This window comes from Lissotriton vulgaris, unplaced genomic scaffold, assembly GCF_964263255.1.
Source record: "Lissotriton vulgaris unplaced genomic scaffold, aLisVul1.2 SCAFFOLD_466, whole genome shotgun sequence".
Classification (NCBI taxonomy): domain Eukaryota; kingdom Metazoa; phylum Chordata; class Amphibia; order Caudata; family Salamandridae; genus Lissotriton; species Lissotriton vulgaris.
This window is the reverse complement of record NW_028251938.1, coordinates 791,422-800,151: the sequence shown is the minus strand read 5'-3', so window position 1 is coordinate 800,151 and position 8,730 is coordinate 791,422.

The window sequence follows — 8,730 nt, the reverse complement described above, 5'->3', positions numbered from 1 at the left end:
GTGTATCTAGTCAAGTATATGTCTGTTGTGTGCTATTTACTTATGGTGTCTTTTTCCTTCTCTTTTTCTTTGTTCAAAGGGCATCTGTTGTCTCCATTCCCTAATGTCTAAGCGCATAGTGCAGATAAATATTGGTCTATACACATTATTTAGTCTGTTCTGATTTGCTATCTTCTGAACTGTTCCTTTATTGAAATCTCAAAAAATCTCACCTCAAATCTTCTAAGGTGGGTTCTCAATTTTATCTGCTGTAAGGTAAGGAAATATTTCTTCCACCAACATTAGCTTTGAGGGGATCCTGATGCAGTACAGATAGGATGACTAGTAGCACAGAGTACACAGATTTCTTACACTCTCGCACATTTGTTTCTTCTCTAGGCCCCTATCTGCAAAATCATTATGACTAAAGTTGATGCTTTTGAACAGTAAATTACACAACAGTCTATATCACACATTGAGTTAAAAGGAAATAGGTCCAAAATCAAAAAAGAGTACACATTAAATAAAAGAAAAATCAAATGAAATGCATGGGACCCGATTCACCAAGGAAAATCACATTGTAAACATAAGTTTGCACCCAAATTTACCAGTTTGTGCCTGGCAGGAATTTACAAAGTGACTATTGGCAGGCGTATAAGCAAATATTTGTGCAGATACCTGCACTACAATTGTGCAATGAAATCCAACCACATAAACCCTCATAAAACATACCTTTGTGGTCCTCACAAACATATATTTGTGGCCACTCCAAACTACTCTCCATTCCCTTCCCACAATTGTAATGAACATATTATCCCTAGTTAGGGTGTGGTTGGGTGGAGTACGCCTGTGTCCATGTGAAAAAAATGTTTTGCCCACAGGAAAAAAGTGCATTTCTACAGGAGGCTTCACCACCACTGTGTGGAATTCTCTGCTATTGAGAACAATGTACAGGGGAAATGGGAGCTTTCACCAAAAGTCACGTGACATTTCTCAGTGTTTTTGATTTTTAAAAAAAATGAAAAAGTGTGCTCTGGCCAAAGCGTACATCTCCTCTTTTACTTTTAAGTTTAATTTTTTTGTAATTAGGGCTGGAGAAGTTAAAGCAGCCTGATGGGAGACCCTGATTTTTTGGAAACAAAGGGGCATATTATCAAGGGGTTTTATCTCCGCTTTTTTGGCTTTAAAAGCCAAGAAAGCGGAGATAAAATTATCTCCCTATTACCTAGCTGTCGCTAACACCAGTTAGCGACAGCTAATAGTAGATAGCGACCATCTTGGGCCCCACTTTGCATGTCAGTGATATTTATCACTAATGACATGCAAAGTGGGCGTGCCAAGATGTTAGCGACTGGAAACAGTCACTAACATCGCTATCTCCTATCACCAACTTTTGGAGATATTCGCGCTAAGCGTGAATATCTCCAAAAGCTAACACCTGCCTTGAGCAGTTCTTAGCCATGTTATCCAATGGGAGGTGGATAACATGGCTAAGAGCATTTGCTCGGTAATGCATGAATATCGCTGACTTTTCAGCGATATTCATGCATTTCGGACGATTTTTATCGCTTAGGAGATAAACCTTGATAATATCAAGGCTCCTAAGCGTTAAAAATCGCCGTAGCTCGGCGATAAAAATATTGCCGCTAAGCCAACCTAGCGATAATTATCGCTAGTTGTTCGTAATATGCCCCAAAATATTTGACATTCAAATGAACACATATATGAACCAGTGTATTAGTTTATTTCCCTTCTCACATATCTCACTGTTTTTGTATTCTCTACCCATCTCTTAAATAGGTAGACCTATAGGTAAACCTGCTCTTACTGGAGTAATACCCCCCAAAAAATAAAACAAGTGCCTGGCATGTACTTTTAGTTGAAGCAAGTTTCCCACTGCTCGAGGAAATCGCAGGAATTGAATCGCTTACATTCTTTTTAATAATTTAAAGCTCTGGTAAAAGATTGTGTTATCATCTGATAGAGCCAGAGAAGATGTAGCCTCAATCGAGCAGAGAGCACTTACTTCAAGAATCAATACTAAGCATGTCCCAGGGACAGGTAAATGCCAACCTGTCTTGTAAGTGTCCATCGGAGGACATACTGAACTTGTCAGATCAATTTAATTGGTGGCCCAGTCAGCACAGGCACGCGCTATGTGCTCACTGTCTCAGAAGTGGGATCTGGCTCACTACATGCTTATTCGATTAAATTCCAGTGCCCATGCTTGTTACTTAGGAAATAGCTTTTTTAATATAGAAACAAGCTGTTTAAAGGATATTTTCAGAACAATTGGATACAAATGTAATGCTCCACCTACTGCATCAATTTAATAGTTACAAATACAGCTATCTAGGATTATTAGACTGAGCACCAATTCTTTCTTAACTTGGCACATAGATCTGTTGAGTATATTCTTAAATGCACCTTTAGGCTTCAATTGCATATTTCAGCCGATCTTTGAGCATGTTGACACCTGTTGACTTTTTCTAGGCAAAGAGGCAGATTTACAAGCCCCTTGCGACATCTTTACGACACCGTTGCATCACTTCTGTGACGCAGCGTTTATCGCAAACAATGTGCCACTATTCAACATATTTACAACGTGAGGCATCTAGTGAGATGCGTCATGTTGTAAAGCCCTGGGTGGGCGTTCCATCGGAAGGAAGCCACGTAAAAGTAACGCAGTGAAATCTACAAGATTTCACTGAGTGACGTTTACGACCCTGCTGCGTCAAAACCTTATGCCTGCTTGTAGCAGGAGTAAGGAGTGACGGAGCACAGCAAGTATAGGCCGCCCCTCACCAGTGCTGGAGTTGGGTCGCACTTGCGACACGACTCCAGCACTGCGTCACCTTTACGACGACAGATGCACCACTCATCTGTCTATACTTCCGCCACGGTCCGCCGCATTGTACATGTGACGCATCCATGGTGGTGCAAGGGTTTTTTTGCATCATGCAAAATAACTGGCTCATCCCTGCTAATATGCAGGGATATGCCAGTTATTGTAAATCTGCCACTCAGAGCTTTCATTTAGTGGCATGGCAGGATCTGCTTGGAGTATGTGGCAGAACGGTTAAAGCGGTCGACCTCGGAGCTGGGGAAATGGGTTCGAGCCTCTCTTGGGACGTTCAACATTCTGTGATTCTGGGCAAATCACTTAATCTCCCTGTGCCTAACAAAAATGAATGTGTCCGTTTGTAATGTAACAGGGGCCTCGTTTATGAAAAGTGACGCATCGCTGGTGAAAACAGCGATGCGCCACTTTTCACTGCGCACTCCTTGCGACATTCCTGATGCGTCATATTTAATGTATGATGCATCATATCGCAAGGAGTTACAGATACGTCAGTATTTCTGACGTATCTGTAAGCGCAAAAGTGACGCATTGCTGGAGTGTGTCACAAAAGTGATGCAACTCCAGCAATGCGTCCTTTCACATGGGGCAAGCCCCATGTGAAAGGGCTTGCGTCAGTCTTACGCCTGCTGTGAGGCAGGCCCAAGATTTTGAACCAACAGCGTCCTAAAAGTGACGCAGTGAAATCTTATAGATTTCACTGCGTCACTTTTACGAGGCTTTTTGCGGGGGAACGCCCCCTCTGCATACATTATACCTGCCGCAGGTATAATGTGGCGCAGGGGTTTAAAAAGTGACGCATCTACCTAGATGCGTCACTTTTTAAATATGGCGCAACAAGGCGCATTTTTTACACCGCTGGTGCGTCACAAAAAGTGACGCACCGGCGGCGCAAAACTGACGCAAGGCCTCATAAATAAGGGCCCTGGTGTGAATGTAAAGCGCTCTGATAACTTCGGATCTAATTTGCGCTATATAAAACTTCACAACAAAAAACAATCTGGTGACTTTGTAGCTGGCGAACTAGGTTAAAGTACCGGCGTCGATTTAACAACCTGTGATTCTGTGCAAATCATGTAATCTCGCTGTGCCTTACAAACAAAAAAAAATCCAGTACAGACGTCAATATCATCAGAGAACTGCACGTTTGCAGACATTTAATGCAGATGTCTCGCCAAGAGACATTGGCAGGGTACCTGGCTGTGTTTGGCCGAATCTCTCAGTTCGTGCTCTCGCCTCTTACTGGGATCTTAAAGCGGCTTCACCCTACTAACCTCTAGTTAAGTAGTGTACAACACAAAGGGGCAGCCGCCAGTGCCAGGCCAGGAGGGTCAAAATGAAACATTGGTCCTTCATGACGAGTGGCGGAAGAATACATTAGGTGAGATGAGGTCGTTTCCTCCAGCCTGTTGACTTGCGGATGAATACGCTACTAATGAATATGCAATCACATCTACTCCATGAACGAGAAGCTGTTTATCTCCAAATGACATGTTGTAGTTTGACGATATTTTGCTCCATTTCTTTCTGCAGCAACCGCTGGTATTTTACATTATAAAAGTCAATTGGTAAAAAATTATTTTTTGACAGAAAATAAAATCAATATTTGTGAATATAAATAAAATGCAAGCCAAATAGTTAACCTCAAAACAGCCCCACTGACTACTGTAAAATAAATGGAACAAAATAGCATATACTTACCTGGCGTGACGTGGCATTGAGGTCACAGGGGTAGATTACCTAATGTGGACTGTCTGCCTATTTCTCCTAACCACGCAAATTAAAGTGCTGGAGTTCTGCAAACAAATTTGGACATAGGCTTAACACCTTTTTTCCTCAGACTCTATATTTGGTAATGTGTAATAATAGAGAAGAGCTCAGGGGCAGACATGCGGCAGTCCCACTGGCCCAATTAGAATGCGCCTGCGATATTGGTAGGCGCATCCTGCCCATTAACCAGGGACTGGCTGCAGGACCGTCCGCAATGGTAAAAGGTAATACACAGCATTTCAGTGCACCATGTGGCAGGCACCATGCAGTGCTTGCCACCTGGTGCAGGGAACTGCAGGGGGGTACTCCCCAAATGCATCCCTCAACCCCCCCTGCAATGGCCAATCCCCGCCAGCCATGTAAAGGCCTTGAAAACACCCACATCATAATATGGCTGGAAGTGCCTGCTAGGCACCGCCACCATATTACTGGCCCAGCTCCGCCCGGACGGCAATCGTAACGATTGCCAACCGGCGGAAAAGTGGCGGACAGACTTTGCATCCGCTGCGAAACCCACCGCCATCAAATTATGCCAGGGGGTATTTCCCGTTACGATGGTGTGACGGTCGCCACTGCCAAGCCCGCGGTGGCGATCGTTATGCCATCGTAATGAGCCCCAAAGTTCGCACTTCACATACCCAAAAGTTTCAGAGACTATCAGCCAAGCGTTCCTACATGAAAAAGAAAAATGTTTGATAGAAAACATCAGAATTATGCTGTTGGTAATTGAACATATTTAAAATGATGCTACCTGGTTGAGATAGTTAAGCCAGTATTGCTGATGTTTTATTCTGCTTTGGTATTTGGTAAAATCCATTTTTTCAATCTCTCCAGATATCTTTGCAGTATATTACCTTGGTGAAGGACTGACCAAAAAAAAGAGTGACCCTAAAGTAAGATAGGTCTTCATCCTCAAATCATGTCTAGTCATACCAATAAGTGTAGTTTCTGTTCCTGTTAGTTTTTTCTGGATTAGGCTAATGTGCTCTGTTAATTCTTTTTGCTTGAGATGTTTTGTGCTTGTGTTCTCACCTCCATTTTTCAATGTTTCCCAATCACCTCATTGTGGGTCATCTTCATGTAAGACTAGTTTGGAGGAAAATATCTAGTAACCCACCCAAAACACTTTCAAGTGAGTAGAGATGAGAATGGTGCACCCATGGCTATAGGTATTTGGAATTGGTATGCCTGTAAGTATTTCCATGCTCCCATAAGTGGGAGGCCTACTTTCATGAGCATTTGTGGAGAAGTGTGGCTCAATGATTACAGCGGCAGACCCTGATGCAGAGGTCTAGCCGGGACCAGGGTTCAATTCCCCGCCTCGGCGGGTCTTGGGCTCAAAAATTCCACGGACCTGATAATTCTCGCCTCGGTGCCTATTCCAATCATGGAGTCCCACTCTGCAACTCTGGGCAATAGCTTGCTTAATCTCCACAACGGCCCCCACAACGCTAAGGATGCCTGGCCTCCACCTTGGGGGTGCCCAGGAGTGGACGCCTCACAGGGAAAGCCAGGATGGGTTCCACAGCGGTATTCGTACAAGTGCCTTGAGACCCTTGCGGGTGAGTAGTGCGCCATACAAGTATCAATTTACAATATACATTTATGTATCACAATGCCCTTGTGTTGATCTATTCCTTGCCTCATGTTTGGTGTATTCTCAAACTCTGTCAAGGAAGGCAACAGTTGCATGCAGGCCATGTATTCCTCTCTTATACGTCTGCGCACAATTACCTGTAGAGCCCTGAGTTGGAAAAAGACATGGAATCATCACCTAGTGCGTCTGGGACCGGGCTTGAGAGCTGACCTGATCATGTGGGATGAATTCCTGAGAAATTTCAATGGTACAATAATCTGGAGGGCCCCCTGGGAGAGCAGCCAAGGCATTTGTTTATTTTCTGATGCATCAGGGAGAGTAGGCTTTGGAGTGATATTTCGTGAAAAATAGTGCGCCATGAAATGGCCTGATGCATGGCGCAAGAAAGGGGTGACGGCGAATATCACTGTCCTCGAGCTCTTTCCCATCGTGGTGGCTTTGCACTTATGGCCGGCAGGTCTGGGCAACAGGAAGGTGGTGTTCTGGTCTGACAACCTTGCTGTGGTCCAGGCAATTAACGGCCTGAGCGCGAACTGCCCGTTGGTTCTTAGCCTGCTGAGAGAGTTGGTCAGGGCGGGGTTACGTTACAACATCGAGTTTAGAGCTAGACATGTAGAGGGTGTCAAGAATGTGGCAGCTGACGCTCTCTCTCGCTTTCAGCTGTCACGTTTCCGGGAGGCATGGCCGCAGGCAAGCGAGGAGATGACACCGTTCCCGGCAGTGTATTGGCGACTCCTTCGGTGGGGGAGCGCTTGAAACAGATGGGCCAGCGTTCCCTGGCACAATCGACAAGGAGGAGATATGCGTCCCAGCTGGACACCTTCCGAGCAGTGACAAAGTACCTTGGCGCAACGGATGGGGGCTTGAAAGGGCAAGTTGAGGGGTTTGTTGTTTGGGCGAACGAATCCGGCAAGTCCGATTCTTGGGTGTGCAGCCACCTGGCCGCACTCAAGCACGAAACTAGGCTGAATGGTGAGGATGACCCTACAGGAGCATTTAGGATTAGGGCGGCGCTGAAGGGTTGGGCGCGGGACGAGGTCAGGAGTCCTGATAAGAGAGCCGGGATAGAGTTTTCTGCCCTGAAATGCATGGTGGACACGGTGCCGGCGGTGGCCAGCTCGGCCTTCGAGGCCCAACTTTTTGCAACAGCGTTCTGCCTGGCCTTCTTCGGAGCCTTCCGGGCCAGCGAGCTAGTGGTAAGGTCCAAAAACGACAGGTCCGGGAGAGCACTGGACATGTTAGACGTGAATGCTAGGGATTCTCTGGTCTTATGGTTGCGCAAATCCAAAACTGATCAGGCCGGGAAAGGAGTGGCCATAACATTACATGCTTTCGAGGACCCCAGATATTGCCCGGTGACTTTGGTACGGGAGTACTTGAAAATTAGACCCCTGCTGGCGGGACCTTTCCTGATCCACGCAGACGGCATGCCACTGACTAAATTTCAATTTGAAAGGGTAATGGAGAAGGTATTGGCAAAGGCTGGATTGTCAGCTGCTGCAGTTGGCAAGAAATTTTCCAGCCATTCTTTCAGAATAGGGGCAGCTACGGCAGCATACAGGGCGGGTCTGGGGGAAGAAGGGGTCAAAAGAGTGGGGAGATGGTCATCAGCATGTTACCAAAGATATGTACGCCCGTGAATATAGGGGGCGCGAGAATGTGAATTTTGGCATTGTACTATGCAGCCCGGGCAGTGCTAGGATGTTGAGTGTTATCTTTAAAGGGTGGGTGGCTGAATAAAGGGGTGAAACCATTTGCTTGTCAATTCAATGCCGATTCTGATCCGTTCCCTTTGGAACCTTGAGTATTTTTGCAAAACAATTTTGGAGTGCTATCGTTTGATTTCGTTTGCTGTGCAATAAGTTTGAATAAAAGTATAATACCAACGGTGTCTTTTCTTGCAGTTGACTGCTGCGTGTGGGTGATGGGGCATTCCTACGTCTCCAGACTCGAACAATGGGCGTCATACAGGAAATGGGAGTTGGCCTTTGCAAAGACACGGATAGTATGGATGGGCTCACCGGGAATGAGATGGGGTCAGCTGAAGCGCAGACTGGAGCAGGGAGTGGCAGCCTGGGGGGGGCCTCCCAACATTCTGGTGATACACTTGGGTGGTAATGACCTGGTAACCATGGGGAGGCGAGCCTTAGTTGATGCCATGCAGCGGGAGTTCACGGCGATAACGAACGAGCTGGGGATCACTGAATTGGTATGGTCAGAGATTGTTCCACGCAGGACATGGAAGGGAGCACGATCACCCCTTGCCATCGAACAAGGCAGGAGAAGGGTGAACAGGGCTATGCAAAAATTCATGGAGAAGAGGGGCCTGGGGTTTATTAGGCACGCACTAATACAGGAAAGGACTGTGGGATATTATGAAAAGGATGGGGTTCACTTGTCTGGGATTGGTATGGATGTTTTTCTCCTTGACTTACAGGAAGCGCTAGCGGCAGCAGGGTGTGTTTGATATGAGGGCGCTAGGTATAAAGTATAAGGTGGCTAGGTGATGGGGGGCTCTGTCATC